Genomic DNA, 18,328 nt, shown 5'->3' with positions numbered 1-18,328 from the left:
CATCTTGAACACACCTGAGTTTATTTCAGCTGATTATTTTATCTTTCGGCAAAGGGTCATCTTCTTCCTTTGTGTGTGTGTGTTTCTTAAAATGTTTATTGAACGGCAAACATTGTATGTCTGTCCAGAAAAAGAGATACCTCTTAATCTGCAAGACTATTAGTATGTGGCTTTGGGCTGGTTTATATTTCATTGTTTCTGAGGTCATCTTCAGTACACTGCAGCCTTCAAATTCTTTCAGCAATGTGCTGCTGCTACTAGTATTTAGGGCGGGGTCTTGGTGGCTGACGAGTTTTTCCCACTGTTTTGATTCAACTCTACAATTTCAGCAGACCCTGTACACCTGCACCCAGAAGGGGTTCTCTCTCCAAACTCTCACCCTCCACCATGGTAAGCCCCTACATTTTGTTACGTCAAGTATGATAGTGTGGGACACAGGAGAAATTCTAAGTTCTCTTGGTCTGTTCTCACTCTCGGACACTTACTGTCTGCCTTGGCCTCAGTGGTGTACTTTTCTCAGCATCCCTGCTCCTCCTCCTCAGTCGTGAAGCTCTTTCTTGTATCTGTCAGGGGTCTTAGGCAGAAAAGCATTTCTTTCTCTTCTATAGGCATGGCAGAACTCTGCTTTATATAAGTATGGGATCCTTGACCCCAGAGGGTTTCCTGCCCCGCTCCCAGGGTTAAAGTTCATTTTGTACTATTCTTCCCTCAACAGCAGCACGTTTTTTGTCTAGGACCAGCAATGGGAGAGTTTCCTGCCCCTCCTTGAGCAGTAGAGTGCTGCTGTTTGTTACTTGGTGCAAGGCTTGTGGTGGGAACAATGGTGGTTTCCTCCCCCTTTTATCAGCTACAAAGAGATTTTGCTTTTAGCCGTGTCCTAACATCACTTTATTTTCTGAGACCAGGAGAGAGAGGTTTATCTTACCTCTTCTAAAGTGGAAGAAAGCTTTGGCTAAATAGCCGTTCCTGGGAGTAGGAGAGTTTCCTGGCCCTCCCTTAGTATCTTAAAGCTTCTGCTTCATGTGACAAGATCTGGGAAGTGGTGAGGTTTCATGCCTCTCCATCACGAAGGGGCTCGCCTTGCTCTCCTGCTCTGCCCCAGTCTTTCTCATGAGCTCCCACTGGAAGTCTGTTGAAAAGACCTGTTGAAAGAGAATGGACTCCCCTTGTGTCTAGGGCTCTCAGGGATTCTAAACTGTCATGATAACCCACATTCATCCTTTAAGAGTTGTTAAAATATCAGCTGTTTTTATCTTATCCACTTTTATGGCAGCCACTGTTTCTCCTCTGCTGCAGATTAAACTCTTGAGTCCCATCTCTCCACAGAGGGGCTTGTCCCTCTTTGGCATTCAGTTTACCTGACTCCTTTTTGATTCTGCTTTGTTATTCTGTTGGGCTCAAATGAAGTTAAAATTTTGTAGATTATCTAGATTTTTCTTGTCAGAGTGAGAGTGACTTTTTCTTGTGGTCTTCTATTTTCTAAGCAAAAGGCTATGAAAGGTGATTTTTTTAAATTCAGCTGGCTCAGTTTCTTTAAAAATTTATTTCTGAGTTAGCATTATAATATTGTTCTCCTAAGATAAAAAACACTTTGTGGAAATAATTACATTTTTTGGATGATTTTTTCAATGATGGCAATCTACTAAGTGAATTGTAGGTTATACTTATATCCTTTACTTTATATATATAAATATTATAAAATAATAAAAAATTCCTGGCAACTTTGCTGAGTCACTGTGGCTCCCATAATAAAAAATTGAATCAAAATAAGGAAATCAAACATAGGAAATTAATTTGAAATAACAGATGGTGATCTTAAATTGACATAAATAAATAATTGATACCACACAAATCTAGAAATTATGATTACAGAATTCAATATGCATTTTCTTTATATATTGACAATCAACCATGTAGCATGTGCCTACTGTTATATGTTCATAGTTGTGTATTCACAATGATTATTTCTCAGTGGTATATAACATTTTTGTATCTTTAAAACTTTATTCTTTGTATTTATCTGCAATTTTAAGTTTTTTGTAAAGAATCTATGATTTTTTTAAAACTGTCAGTTTAATTAAACAAGAAAATAAACAATAACTAGAGAGTTTAAAAGACTCTTTAAGTGATTATGGATGGCGTAATTTTTCTTCCTTGTACTTTTATGTACTGTATCAATTTCTAATAATTTTAATTGTCATCCAGATTTTTTTTTAAGTTATTTATTTTATTTATTTATTTTTGGCTGCATTGAGTCTGTTGCTGCGCACAGGCTTTCTCTAGTTGCGGCGAGCGGGGGCTACTCTTCATTGTGGTGCATGGTCTTCTCATTGTGGTGGCTTCTCTTGTTGCAGAGCACAGGCTCTAGGCGCATGGGCTTCAGTAGTTGTGGCTCACGGGCTCTAGAGCGCAGGCTCAGTAGCTGTGGCTCACGGGCTTAGTTGCTCCATGGCATGTGGGATCTTCCTGGACCAGGGCTCGAACCCGTGTCCCCTGCATTGGCAGGAGGGTTCTTAACCACTGTGCCACCAGGGAAGCCCCATTCAGATGTTTTAACTGTATATTATCATGCATTTAAGAATGTTGAACAAACTCTTTTTTAATTTCAGGTGTCATATTTGTTATCAAGCAGACACTGTAGAGGAATACATACAATAACTGGTGAACATTGTTAAGAAACTCCAGGAATATATTTAATAAAGTGTAGCACTTTAAAACAAAAAAAATGTATTTTAACTCTTGGTGATTATGAAATAAAATAAAACTGCATTTATACCAGAGATCATCAGTTCCGTATCATCTTCGATTAGAGAGTAAAAGTAAAACCTATGACACATATATGTTAAACACACTTGACACATATATTAAAATTGTATACATTTAAATATGTTTATTTGCATATACACATTTAATATATGGTTAAATGTACAGCATTTTAATTTAATTAGAAATTAACATGGGGAGGGGAACTAATCTCTTTTAAAAAGTGGTGGTTAGTGCTGATGACAAATGGAAATTATAATGGAGTAACCACTGTTCAGGCATAAAGAATGGAATTGGCAGTAGTTGAGGGTCTGGTGTCAGACACAGCCCTGCACCCCTGAGAACTTGTATTTCCTCTGAACTGAGTTGAACCCAAAGGCACCATCAAGCATATTTAGAACAACATCCGCCAGCTTCAACTTTATGGTCTCAAGGTCCCCCCTTGTAACTGTGCAACCATTTCAGACCCCAACCAATCCTTGTTTAACAAGCACCCTTACATCTTGCCAGCTCCAATTATAATTCTTGACAAACAACTTAAATAACTAACTGTGGCCTTGCAGTTTTTGCCTTTATAAGCTCCCTCCATTTTGTAGTCCAGAAGAACAGAATTCAAGTACTTCTTGAACCTGTGTCTCCTAGGCTGCAGTCCTAACAAACCCCAAATAAATGCCTCTTTATTTCAATCAGGTCTCCATTTCTGAAATTTTGGTGAACGGTGTTAACTGACGCCACACAGGACTCAAATATTTGCTGAATAAAGAATATATGAACGAACTAATGTATATATGATTGAATATACAAATATAAAAACACAGAGTTATAGGGCTATTACCTTGGTTGTTTTCTTGTTCTCTGAGTTTTCCCTCTCTCTCACTCACCCTGAAAGGTACTCTTTCTTGCCCAGCCTGGGTCAAAGCTGACACTACTTTGCAAAGTCCTCTAGGAGGCTGAAGTGGAGGTGTTTATTGAACCTGATGTGTTTCCCCAGCCATTGGGAAAGGGAAAAGGGGAAAAGCAGAGGACAAGACAAAGTGGGAATGGATACTAATAATAGAACCTTTCAACCTAATGGAATAGAAAACAAGAAATAACCCAATTGTCCTGAATCATGCATTTCCAACCACCTGTCTGTCTTCTTTGAGCAATTTACTATCTCAACAGTTCTGAACACTTTTAAGCTCAAGAGAAGGGGGGAAACTTGGATATCTTGTGTGGGGTTGGAATCACAAAGGGATAATTTTGACCCCTGACCAAGATGGAACTGAACTGAATTTCTTGTTTACAAGTGGGATTCCCATGTGAAGAAGAGAATAAGGGGTCTTCTGCTACAGAAGAAAGGAGTGAACCTTAATGAGAGAAAAAATATATACACCTTCCTTCTGAGGGCAGATTCTCCCAGGGAAATAACATTTAATCAGAAAATATGGCTCTGAAATGGAAAGGCTAACGGGGACTTCGAAGAAATATACAGCAGTTTCTCTTGTCAGAGAAAGCAGTTCCAAGGAAGGAATTCTCCGATTGACCAAAGGGTATTGGTAAGCATAATTAACACTTCCACTGTGAAATAATTGAAAATAAACAAGAGCAGAAGTTCTTCAAGCATGGTCCCCAGGGCCAGAAGCATACACATCACCTGAGAACTGTTAAAAATGCAAATTCTTGGGCCCTACCCCAGAATCACCAAATCAGAAACTCTGAGGTAGGGCCCAACATACTGTATTTTCACAAGCTCTCCAGATGATTCTGATGCAAACTGAAGTTTGAAATCCACTGATGCTAACATTGGAAGCAAATGAGTCACAGCTATTATAAGTTCCTCACATTAAGCCCGTGGGTAGGATAAATAAAAAATGAGAAACTAAAAGGTTAAATAACCAGAGGTTAACCATAATTCAGAAGTAAGGATGTACCTAAAGATAAAATTCTTTCTTAACCTAGATACAAAATGGGAATATGTTGAATCATTTATGCAGCATCCCATTATGTTTTTATAGAATAAAAACCAGGCTGAATTGCACTTTATGTTTTTGCTTTCATCCCAGTTTTTGATACCTGAAAAAGGTACTCTCCAGGTCCAGGTTAATGGAGCATTATCCCTCACTTGATGGTAATACACCAAGAGCAGGCATAGTGCTAGAGAGATTCAATTCATAGCCTAGATAGAGATGTAGCCCTGAACTCACCTTTCAGTGATACATCCTAATGACTTCTCCTCTTAGTGAATTTACGTTTGCAGTTTTTCATAGTCACCTAGTTTCCTGCCAGCACCTCACCCTTCTCGGCCCACCTTCACTGGTTATCAATTGGTTAAAGCTCGGGGAATGTCATCATTGGATATTGCTTTGTCAAAGTGTATGCGAACCAATAGTAAAATACAAAATACAATTAAGTAACACATAAGCGAGTTTTAGATCACCTGCTATTTGTCTATGCCAACTCAATCCTCCGCCATCATGAGGATAATTTAAAAGTCCGTTCCGAAAGGCACAGCAAAATGCTCTATGAAAATAAAACATAAAAATAGACCCAGAGACTTCCTGAGAGGTTGTCAACGTATCTAGCCCAGCAGAGGAAGAAAAGTAGCTAGAGGTACCTCGGGTATTTGAGCCAAAACCACACAGGAAGTCTCAACGTCAAGGAGCTCACTCTACTGCAGGGCTCGGGGTGATGTACCTTTCCCTGTGTGAGGGCAGGGTGACCCCATCAAGGGCTTCCTCTCTTTTCTCACGTTCATGCAAGGTCTGGGAACAAAGCAAAAGGTAAACTTTTAAAATATTATTAATTTGAGATCTACCTTTAAATCCTTGGCTTACTTTAAATTTGGCCCCTTGGGCATGGATTCCCCCAGTATGGTCACAGTAAGAAACATACACGTGAAAATCTGATATTGTATTAAAGCGTCTGATGATTGAAAATGTAGTGTTTGGTCCCAGAAGTTGTCTGTTGTTGTGTTTTTAGAGTATATTTTTTCCTCTTTTCAGAGATGAGTAAGTGTGGGTCAGTTCTTTGTGCTGTCATCTGTATTTTGTTGCTTACTAAGTGAGGCAAACTAACATTTAGAAAATCCACGTGCCAAGCACAGTTTTGGGGAATTTGGGGAAGTTTTGGTGATTGTTGCTGTTCTACATTAAGTCACTTCATCGACTCGTCAACAAACTGGATAATAGATTGTTACCTTCATTTTACTGATGAAGAAACTCAGATTTAGGAGCATTAGGTGACTCGCATAAGTGCATATATATATATGACTTTATGTAGTATATTTATATTTACTTTTACAGGTAGAGAATAAGTGAATTACGTGTACATTCTCATCCCACTTTTCTGTTAATAACAGAAAATGTTTTGTCAAATTCCAAAAAAAAAAATACTGGACTTTCCACAAAATCATTGTGTTTTTTACATTCGAGGGCTATCATGCACACAATTTAATTATGAGAGATGGGGACAAAACCGAGGCAGGCTAGATTTTTGCCTCCAGATGGCCAGTGTGATCTCACAGCGATATCAGGAAATGAATGAAGAGCGAGGAAGTAGTTCAGGAGTCCAAAATTAGGTAGATTGGGAGTTTTCCGGAGAACAGTGTGGGGTGAGGAGAGAGCCACTAAGCTCCAGCATCATTTGCAGCCTAAATTAGTGCCAACTAAAACTTGTCGCTCGCCATCTGGTTCTACAAGGATGAAGTCACTAGCCACAGCAATCCCTGACCTTCAACACACCCTAAAAGGGGTTCAAGGTGGAGATCAGGAATGAGGGTCTCTGTGCTCTGGGAAAAGCTGGCAGAACAGGCCTTCAGATAGTTAGATATTTTCAGGAGGAGAGTTTATGAGCCCAATTTCTTGCATCTTCTGATATCTAGAAAAGCACTAAAATCGCTCACGTAGGCATCTGCTCCTGGTGACCAGCAGTAACCCTGTGCCAAAATGTGAGCTTGACTGCACGTACCCCCTTCTCTAATATATGTATACTGACCTCCCCCCGCCAACTGCCACCTCTTTGGAGCAGTTCCTCACAGTTATCTGAGGGGCTGTCTCCCAGGCTATAGTACTCATTTGGCCCCAAATAAAACTTAACTCACAACTCTCACGTTGTGCATTTTTTTTTCAGTCAACATAAGGAAAGATGTGCACTCTCATTACCTTGTTGAAAGAATTTCCATTCACCTTTCTGCCTTCAAAATGATTGTTCAACGTCTCCTTCGTCAGGACTGCATCTTAAACGTTTAGCAAGCAGAGGGCCACGGACCAGACCTTCTGCTATTCTTAGGAAGAAAGATCCCATAATCTCCCTAACACACCCTTAGGTCTGCAGTCCAGCAATACCTTAGCGGGCTATGGGGCTCAGCACTCTTCAAGGCCCGGTGCTTGTCCATACTAATTCAATCCTCTGTTTCTAGAGAGAGGAAGAACTTCCCAAAAGGCAGTTTTTTGAAGAGTAACACCTCTCCAAAAAGAGCTGCCCACGTGTTTTCCTTCTTCACGCATGCACTCTGTTGCGCTAAAACACTGAGTTCCAGAGAAGAGGGAAAATCTTGTGGAAATCTCTTAGTAAAACTCATTTCGGCCTCACAATCCAAATGCTGGTAACCTCAAGTAACCAGGATTTTTTCATAGCGTTCTACACCATAATCTACCTTAATAACAGCAGGAACAATCCATTTCTCACAGGTAGATAATATCTTTTCTAACAGAATAATGCTTGTAACCACTGGCTAGATAATGCAAATATTATTTACTCATGTATCACGTTTGCTCTTGGAAATTCTTAAACGATGAAAAATATGTACAACGTTCAGTAAATCACAGTCACAAATCAAATATTGGAGAGTGCAAAGTGGAAGAATTAAGGGAATTCCCTGGCAGTCCAGTGGATAGGACTCCACGCTCTCACTGCCGAGGGCCCGGGTTCAATCCATCCCTGTTCTAGGAACTAGGATCCCACAAGCCTCGTGCGATGAAGCCCAAAAAACCCGAAAACAAAACAAAACAAAAAAACCAAAGAGGGAGAATTGAGACTATCAAATGGGATAAAGTAAACGTATCATACCGTTATTAGTCTTTATCATTGCATCTATCATATTACCTTACACAATATCTGCTTATATATCTCTCTCTTCAAGTTGACCATATGTTCAGTAAAGACAGAAAATGTGTCTTATTTACTTTCCTGTAACCATCACCCACTGAGATGTCTGGCATATAAAAAACACTAGATAACTATTAAATAAATGGATATTTTTCTGGTTTAACATAGTAGAGGACAGAGAATTTTTAATGATAAGCACAAAAAGGTTTTATTCCCTTCCTTTGTTGTTCTCACACTTGATTTCTGCTTATTGAAAAATACATGATGTTATTTCCAGCTAGTCATTGATGAAAATTGGGGCAAGGAAAATATGAAGAAAAAATCCTTAAAATCTCCTTATAAAATTATGCCAGTATGTTTCCTTTCCATATTTTCTATGTACATTTTGTGCATAGGAGGAATTACACACTATTTTACAATCCAATTTTTTCAATTAACATCATGTCAGAAGCATTTCTTATATCATTGAATACTTCATAAAAATAATTTTTAAATTTTCGTATTTTTAATTGTATGGTAATATTATATATATTTAACCCTTCTCCTATTGTTGGATACAAGATTTTCGCTAATATTTGGCAAGTCAAATAATGCTGAGGTAAAAATCTAAGTATGTAGCATCTTGTTCACATGTATTATTTCTTGAAGGTAGATCTCTAAAGTAGAATCATTAGCTCAAAAAGTACCACCATTTTTTAAACTACAGATATATTTTGCTAAATCTATTTGCAGTAATGGTCTACTAACATTCCTAGTAGCAGCTTATAAGAATATTACTTTATTCTTACGAGCAAGACATTTTCAAATTTAAGAACCTTAATTTCAGAGCTTGATTTGTGTGATGATGCCATCTGGTGGCCATAGTGCGAAATTACAAAAACAGAAGTACAAAAGACCCGTTGAAAACTAATAAGCAAAATTAAATGTATAAAGAGGCGGCACGAAGTGAGACAGTGTCATAGACATATATACACTACCAAAGGTAAAATAGATAGCTAGTGGGAAGCAGCCACATAGCACAGGGAGATCAGCTCGGTGCTTTGTGACCACCTAGAGGGGTGGGATAGGGAGGGTGGGAGGGAGACGCAAGAGGGAAGAGATATGGGGATATATGTATATGTATAGCTGATTCACTTTCTTATACAGCAGAAACTAACACACCATTGTAAAGCAATTATACTCCAATAAAGATGTTAAATAAATAAATAAATAGGCTATAAGCATTCAAAAAAAAAAAAAGGTGGCAACTATTATAGATAAGTTTTCAAAAAGCACTCTTGCTATTTGGATTTCTAATCATCCTCAGCAACCATATCAAATAAGGCTTACAAACTGTTTCAAATGATACTTATTAATTTATCTTATTCAACCTGGATTTCCGGAGCACTTTCCACGCTGTGACTAGTCTATCGCGTGCCGAAGACAGGTATGAGTCACAGTGCGTGACCGCAACGGGTTTATAGTTTAATGAGGATACACAAAAGCAAACTGACCATTACAAACCTGACCAAAGGCTTTTGCAAATGGAAAATAATATTTACTAATATTTGTATATTTGAATCATCCTTGTTTTATAAAATACATAATATCTCATTGTGTAAGCAGCCCCTAAAATGACACCCAATCATCATTCCCCACCCCCTGGTATTCATACCATTGTGGAATCCTCTTCCCAGGGGTGTGATCCCCTCTCCGTATCTCTCTCTCTCTCTCTCTCTCTCTCTCTCTCTCTCTCTCTCCCCCCCCCCCCAGGGGAAACACACTGCTGTGATAATAAAGAGCCCTATGAAAACGCCCACATGGCGAGGAAATGAGCCTCCAGTCAATAGCCAGTGAGGACCTGAGACCAGCCAACACCCATCTGAGCGAGCTTGGAAGCCTTAGCTCCCTAGTCAAGCCTTGACCTGAGGCCCCAGCACTGACCCACACCCTGAGGGCAGCTTCGTCAGAAACCCTGAGTCAAAGTCACCCAGCTTATCCATGCCTCGCTGCTGACCCACAAGAAGTGTGAGATAAGTTGTAGGGTAATTTATTACACAGAAATAGCTAGTTCCTTAATAAAGAGAATTTGAACCTATTGAAACATTTCAACATTAATTTCAACTTAAGTACTCAATTAACTGCTATAAAACATTTAAACTTCAATTAAAGAGTCTAGCTAACTCTTTTGAACACCTCAAACACCTTAAGTAGCAAATATAACAAGTAAAATTATTATAAAACCTATTGCTATTCTTGTACTTAAAGCTATTCTAAAAGATAACAGTAGTTTTTAAACTTCATTGTATGTGTTATTCCTATAATTTTTTATACTCCTCTAAGATTATAATTGTACTTGTATTTTCCAATAGTTGCATTATTAGATCCTTTGATACCTTCCTAGTTTGCAGTAATCTCCCTGGACCAAAAAAGCAAAATATTTCAGGAAATGGTTTATCAAACAACTGAGTTTTAGGCTGAGTTTGGAACCTGTTTGCTTTTCCCACAGTGATTGAACTCAAGCTTCAGGCCATTAAGTTAGCTCTTGTTTTAAACTTCATTTATTACCAAAATAGGACATTTGAAATTCTCACTTTTCACGTAGGTTTTGGATTTTTATAACTTAGTATCTCCATTATAAATGATGTATGTTTTAAGTCTCACTTAGCTAACATTTCATTATGTATTATCCTATCCTTTTTATATATTGCTATTATCTGTTAGCACTGTTACACATTGTGTATGCTTTCTTGTAGCATTTACATTTTAGGGCCATTTAGAAATTCTAAATCCTAGGAAAAGAGGAATCAAGTCTTGCAGTTAGTTCCCTTTTCAAAACATTTCGCTAAATCATCATTTTAAAACACAATACTGAGCTCTTTTCCTCTTTCTACTTTTTTATTGTGTATAATCATCCTGTTTTGGGTTCTGCTTTTTGTGGACTATTTCACTTACAATTTCCAATATTTCCCTTCTTTACTTACACAGTTAAAACAAATCCCTCTCTATACTTCATAAACACATATATTATAAAAGAGTAAACAAAATCATTTAGCTGTATTAACACACATAATGAAATCATTAACTTGTTGAAATACATTTCTGAAACATAATTAGATTCCTCCTTTCAGATTGCAACTACCTATGCCTACAAACTTTTCTTTTAATTATCATTATGAACACATGGCCTTGTAAAAGTTAATCAATCTTTATTGATTTATATATTTATTTATTATTACCATGAATGCTCAAAGTGTCACAACCTGCCCCCAAAAAAACCCCTTCAAGCTGACATCTATGTACTTTGTCTTTTTTTTAAAAATTTTAAGGCTTTATTTTTTTAGAGTTTTGGATCACAGCAGTATTGAGGGGGAAGGTACAGAGATTTCTCATAAACCCCCTGCCCGGACACATGCATAGCTTCCCCTGTTATCAACATCCCCCGCCAGAGTGGTGCACTTGTTATAATTAATTACCCTACATTGACACAGTCCATAGTTTACCTAAGGGTTCACTTTTGGTGTTACACATTCTATGAGTTTGGACAAATGTAAAATGACACATATCCATCATAATATCATAAAGAGTATTTTCATTGCCCTAAAAATCCTATGTGCTCTGCCTCTTCCCCTCTCCACCCACCCCTGACCTTTTTACTGTCCTCATACTTTTGCCTTTTCCAAAATGTCAATGTACTTTGTCTTCAAAGTTTCCTTATTTGCTGATAACAATAAGATATCCCTGTTGTAAACTTAATTTTTCCCGTTTGACATATATACACTACCATGTGTAAAATAGATAGCTAGTGGGAACCTGCTGGATAGCACAGGGAGCTCAGCTCCGTGCTCTGTGGTGGCCTAGATGGGTGGGATGGGGAGGATGGGGAGGAGGGGTATATGTATACATATAGCTGATTCACTTCATTGTACAGCAGAAACTAACACAACAGTGTAAAGCAATTATACTCCAATAAAAAAAAAGTTAACTAAAAAAAAAAAAGACATGAAATCAGCTAAATCCCAAAGAGCCCTGGTGCTTCCTCTTCTCCATTAAAAGCTTTTAATGACTTCCTTTTGAACCTAAGATAAACATTGAAAATAACCTCGTTATCTGGCCTCTGATCACTTCCTCATCTTCATTTTCGGTCATCCTCCCCTCTAGCTGATATCTCCTCCCACACTGCCCTCCTCTGAGGTTTCAAATGCACCAGAGTAGGTATTTGATCATAATTTCCATTCTGGAGGATTTTTTTGGTCTAGTGGGAGAAAGCGTTGCAATAAACAGCAACAACAAAAACACAGTATCTCCTTGGTATCACTGGCACCCAGCACAACACCCGGAACGTGGCCAGCCAGCAGTAAACAATTGTGATTAAATTAAAGTACGAGCAAATTGGAATGATAAACCAGATGAAAGTAATTAATATATAAGTTAAAGGTATTATTGCAACAGTGTTCAAACAAAACTAATATTACTTATCTAGGTCAAAACAAGATTACGGAAGCATAAAATTATTGGAGACGGCTGCAGCGTGATGGGGAATACTGACCAATAAAAGATACTGAAAAAGATGAGTTTAAGAAAATCTTCACAGACGGGAATTCCCTGGCAGTCCAGTGGTTAGAACTCTGCACTTCCACTACATGGGGCACAGGTTCAGTCCCTGGTTGGGGAACTAAGATCCCACACGCTGCAATGTGGCCAATAAATCAATAAAGATCCATTCTTAAAAAAAGAAAAAAAACTTCAGAGAAACCTGCCATGACTGTGCTGCTGTCTTGCCTCAAGCTGCTTAGTCTACATGTCTGCCCTTAATTTTTATATGTGCAAATATATATCAGCAAATAATGAGGGACTTCCCTGGCGGTCCAGTGGTTAAGACTTCGCCGTCCAATGCAGGGGGTGCGGGTTCGATCCCCGAGATGGGACCTAAGATCCCACATGCCTCGCGGCCAAAAAACCAAAACATAAAAGAGAAGCAATATTGTAACAAATTCGATAAAGACTTTAAAAATGGTCCACATCAAAAAAAAAAAAAAAAGCCAAATAATGACTTTCTACAATGTCTAAGAATAAATGGCTAAAATGCAGAATTTTAACATTTAATAAATCATTAAAGCGGAATGATAGAATTCATGTTTGTCCTAAGCCCCCTTTCCTAATGCCACTCACAACAAATTACAGCATATGTTTTTCTTTTCTTTGATTTTTTTTACAACTGCTATAACTACAAGAGCAAAAATAATTACAAGTCAGATTTTTATATAAGGAGTTTGCAGAAGCTGTTCGAAGCCATAAAGACCAAGACATTTTCTTTTCAGTTCTTCCACTGGTATGGCCATCTGTGGAAATAAAGCCCAGCATGGAGTATTCACTTGAATTTTTTTTTTCACTTGAATTATTGAGAGGGACAGTCAGAAGAGAACCATTAAAAATTGGTGATAAGGACCCAAATATTAGTGTATAATGCATATACATAATTCCCTAACAGTATTTATCTCCTTAAAAAACAAGACTCTTAAATAGCAAACGTACATTGACTATACGTCTAATAAAAGAAGATCTTGCCGTGTTTTTTGCTCTATAATTAATTCATGGACCCACAGGAAGAAATGATGACCTGTTGCATTGAGATGTTGGACTCACTGTTAGAAGTCATTAGGCTTGTTATGAGAATTACTTCTTCTCTATGAAAAGGCTTCTAAGTAGTGTTTGTGCATATCGGATGCAAGAAGAAATATTCTGATTCAGAGTAAAGAAAAATATTCTAGGAGCAGTTAAAGTCTGTAATTGACTACCTTGGGGAAAAATGAGTTCCATTTCCAAGGAGGTGTTCAAATGCAGTTTAACCACTTGGCAGGCAAGTTAGAGAGAGAAATTTACAAATTCAGTGGATTTTTGGACATATAAGATCTTGTTCAAACCTATGACTTATGAGTCTGTGAATCTAGATGCTTACCATAATCATGTTTCCTGTCAGCAGTTCTGGACTGTGTTTTCTTCCTTTTGTCGGGAGATTTCACCTCTGTGTAAATATCCTTCTCAGTCATTTCTGGATAGTAGAGAAACATACGGAGATAATTTGTGGTTGAAAGAGAACTTTCTCCATAAGTTCAAGGAAAAAATCATTACAGTTCACACTTCCCATACAGCGTATGAGAAATAGTTCTCTATAACAATTATGTTTGAGGAGATCTTCTTCCTCTTTTAGGACAATTCCTCTGAAGGGCTGAATTAAGTGTATATTGGAATTTCCCACCATTTGTGGTCTTTTGTAGGTTTCAGGGAGGCTGCTGTGCCAATGATGAATGGAGAACTGGGGGCCGAGGAGCAAAACTGTAAGGTATTCAGACAAAAAACAAATTATCATTTTGAAGAGGCTTTCCTACTATGCTGAAACAGATTAAAGTAATAGGTCAGAATGCATAAAAGCGGAGCTGTCAGGAAAAAGGCAGGCTGAGAAGCTGCAGCTTTGGCTGCCTGAGAGATTTAAGACCCTTTTATTTTTAAACCACAAATCACAAGGGTTTCCTGTTTTGTTTTGCCTTGTTTTAATCTTAAGCGATCTTGCTTTGTAGCATAGCACATCCTCTATATACTGTAATGCTAGATTATAAGAACACAATTTATAGCTACAGTGATAATAAATCCAGAATTATTCTGATTTCTCCCTCTTGCTTTTCCTAAGTCCATCCTCACTTGTCAAACAACCTGCTTATATTTTTAATTCAGTGTGAGTTCCTTCTGTGTGATGAGGAACCCATTGAAATTGACAGCAACCATGAGTAAGTGGTTCTTAGACATATATCTGGACATACACAACAAAAAATCCAGAGATCAAGAGGCGAAGGACTGATCCAACAGCTCAGCAACATCATCATCATGCCACTGGCTCTCTAAAGCTTTCAGATCTGCTCTTGGGCATGTTGACAACCTCATGGCCACAACATAGCTGCCACCGCTCCAGGTAACTTGTCAGTATCCAAGGCAACAAAAAGAGAGTAGAGGCAATGCAAGCCATATACCAGAAATCCTCTAGCCAAATTTGTCTTAAGTTTCAATGGCCAAAGGTGGGCCACATGGCCATTCTGGCTACAAGGGGAGCTGGGAAAGTGAGTAACTTGTGTGAAGACCAAGAGAAAAGGTGATTCAGAATGGCTCATGGATTGGTCAACAGTCTTTGGCACCCTAGGCTAGGGCTAACACAAGATTTAATGGACCTCAACAAATTTTTGAGGACTTACTGCTTATACCCCCAAATTAATGTACAAGTGATGAATCCAAAAGGGCATTTTAATTCTCAGAAAAGAAAATAGGAGCTATATATACATATATATATCACAGTATATAGTGAATTTTTAAAATCTTTTACTACATTACTTGTTTGGTATTGTTATTCTCTGATAGTTTACCTGTTGCAATTACTGGTATAAAACAAAATAAGAACTTAAAAGCAGAGGAATCTGAATAACTTTTGCCTTTGAGGAAATACAAAAGGTTGAGTTAGAAGGATTCCACCCAAAGGATGTGTCTGGGTTAGTGATACTAAGGGATTCCATAGGTAGTAACAACTTTATATGGAGAAGAAAAGAGGGATGAGTCCCAGAAGGGATCTGCAATCAAAGAAGAAAAGAAAAATAGTTTGGGACTGAACAGAAATCTTCAGGTACTTTTTGATCTCTGTACAATATTCCTTCTTTCACTGATTCTTTAAACAACTGCTCCTTATCTGCCTACTCTGGCTAAATACTATGCTGGTTGTCTGCTTTCACAGCTCCTCCAGCGATGCCCAGTAGCCTACCTTCCATTAGCGCTAATATTCTATGGAAAGTGACACATCTGGGCTACAATCACCTTGAATGCAATGCCATTCTTCATTTTGTCCAACGGGCAAAATATATACTCTTCCTCCAAACCAAGCTGAATGCATTTGTTTGAAAAGTCTTCCCTGTGCCTGAGCAGAGTTACTCCATCCTTCCTATGGGTTCTCAGAGCATCTTCATTATGACCCAGTTACTTACGTTTTCACATTGCATTTTGATTATTTATAGATACTTCTGTCCCCTGAGGTTTGAGCTTCAAGGGGAAGGGTCTGTGACTTCAATTACCTTTAAAATTTCAGTACCAAATATGCTGCCTTGGACATAGTAAGTGTTAAATAAATAATTGTTGAACAGATGGATAAAGGAACAAATGAACGCTCTACTGAGGGAGACAATTATGAACAGGGAAAACTAAAAAGAAAGAGCCATTAATTCTCTTTTAAAGTATCTATGGCTCTGAAAAACCTAGGGGCAGGACAGGAATAAAGATGCAGATGTAGAAAATGGACTTGAGGACATGGGGAGAGGGAAGGGTAAGCTGAGATGAAGTGAGAGAGTGGCATGGACATATATACACTACCAAACGTAAAATCGATAGCTAGTGGGAAGCAGGCACATAGCACAGGGAGATCAGCTCGGTGTTTTGTGACCACCTAGAGGGGTGGGATAGGGAGAGTGGGAGGGAGACGCAAGAGGGAGGGGATATGGGGATATATGTATATGTATAGCTGATTCACTTTGTTATAAAGCAGAAACTAACACACCATTGTGAAGCAATTATACTGCAATAAAGATGTTAAAAAAAAAGTATCTATGACAGAACAATTTGATCTCCTTGAATGGCTTTGTCTCTAAACTTAAATACAAAGTGTTTATCTTCAAAAAATGTTCAACTTATAAGGAAAAAAAATCTCATATAGTCATTTGTTTGTATACTTCCTGAAATTCCCTATCTAAATTATTATAGTTTGTAACCAAGAGTAAAAGCTAACTAAAAGGATGATACAAAACATTCACAAAAAATACTATTTCTAAAAAACCAAGAAAGGTTTATATGAAATTCCCTATCTAAATTATTATAGTTTATAACCAAGAGTAAAAGCTAACTAAAAGGATGATACAAAACATTCACAAAAAATACTGTTTCTAAAAAACCAAGAAAGGTAAACTTATATCTTCTCTACTTTTCTCAGTCTTCACAATTCACTTTATTCAGTTCTTATAAAAAAAGAAAAGAAAAGAAAAACTTTGGAGGGCCCAGCATTATTTCATTACCAGAATGGAAATTCTTTCACTCAAAAGAACTCCTTTTAATTCAATATAATTCTAATTGAGAATATTATAATTCAGTGGATTCACTCCCCTTCCCTAAAGTTTCATTACTCTGAGTTTACTCTAGTGTTCTTGAATTTCAAATATCAATCCCCATCAGATAGAATTAAGGATGTTAACAAGATCTCCAGAAACAGAAGCTGATGACACCTTTGACCTTACCAGAAAGTTGCACAGTTTGGTCAGAAATAGAGTTGAGAGGGGTTCACTTTTCCTTCTAAAGCCTGAACAGGAGGAAAAGATCTGATATCCAGAACAACTGAAAATACTCTCAGCAGTGGAATAGGAGATCTTGACATTTTAGAGACATTCTGAAAGTTTCGGTTCTTGTCAGAATTCTTACTTATGTTCACACTTTTTAAAGGACCCTGGCTTCTCTCTTCACCTAGAGCATGCAAGCCAAAAATAAGTACCTATGCAGTAAAGAGTTTTGATTGATAAATGGAGGGGAAAAAATAATACCCTGGAGGAGTAGACAGTGAAAGGAAGGAAGGGGGAAAAGAAAGGAGAGAGGGGAAAATCTTCTGGACAGGATTCACCATTCTAAATGCCATTAAGAACATTTGTGATTCATGAGAACAGGTCAAAATATCAAAACATACATAGGAATTTGGAAGAAGTTGATCTCAAGCCTCATGGATGACTTTGAGGGGGTTCAAGACTTCAGTGGAGGAAGTAATGGCAGATGTGGTGGAAACAGCAAGAGAGCTAGAATTAGAAGTGGAGCCTGAAGATGTGACTGAATTGCTGCCATCTCATGATAAAACTGTAATGGATGAGGAGTTGCTTCTTAGAGATGAGCAAAGAAAGTGGTTTCCTGAGATGGAATCTACTCCTGGTGAAGATGCGGTGACGATTACTGAAATGACAACAAAGGATTTAGAATATTACATAAACTTAGTTGATAAAGCAGCAGAAGGATTTGAGAAGATTGACTCCAATTTTGAAAGAAGTTCTACCGAGGGGAAAATGCTATCCAACAGCACTGCATGCTACAGAGAACTAATTCCTGAAAGGAAGAATCAACTGATGCGGCACACTTCACTGCTGTCTCAGTTTAAGAAACTGCCACTGCCACCCCAACCTTCAGCAACCATGACCCTGATCAGTCAGCAGCTGTCGTCAAATATCGAGGCAAGACCCTCCAGCAGCAAAAAGATTACAACTCACTGGAGGCTCATATGATGGTTAGCATTTTTTAGCAATGAAGCATTTTTAACTAAGGTATGCACATTGTTTTTTAAGACATAATACTATCGCACACTTAATAGACTACAGCAGAGTGTAAACATAACTTTTATATGCCCCCGGAAACCAAAAAAAGTGTGTGATTCCCTTTATGG

At 38.0% G+C, this 18,328-nt stretch overlaps 1 protein-coding gene across 1 annotated transcript in view; it reads right to left on the bottom strand.

Moving 5' to 3' along the window:
- The window catches only part of LOC103006768 (killer cell lectin-like receptor 2), a 59,880-nt gene that overhangs the window by 18,430 nt on the left and 23,122 nt on the right, over positions 1-18,328 (bottom strand). Inside the window, exons 10-11 of the mRNA XM_057557393.1 lie at positions 13,790-13,882; positions 5,360-5,507 (exon numbers count right to left, since the gene is read on the bottom strand). The gene's annotated coding sequence lies outside the window, so the exon portion shown is untranslated. The remainder of the gene's footprint in view (positions 1-5,359; positions 5,508-13,789; positions 13,883-18,328) is intronic.

The sequence above is a fragment of the Balaenoptera acutorostrata genome, chromosome 11 (assembly GCF_949987535.1).
Source record: "Balaenoptera acutorostrata chromosome 11, mBalAcu1.1, whole genome shotgun sequence".
Taxonomy (NCBI): Eukaryota; Metazoa; Chordata; class Mammalia; order Artiodactyla; family Balaenopteridae; genus Balaenoptera; species Balaenoptera acutorostrata.
The sequence above is the reverse complement of the archived record's forward strand: the minus strand, read 5'-3'. Positions and strand labels throughout refer to the sequence as shown.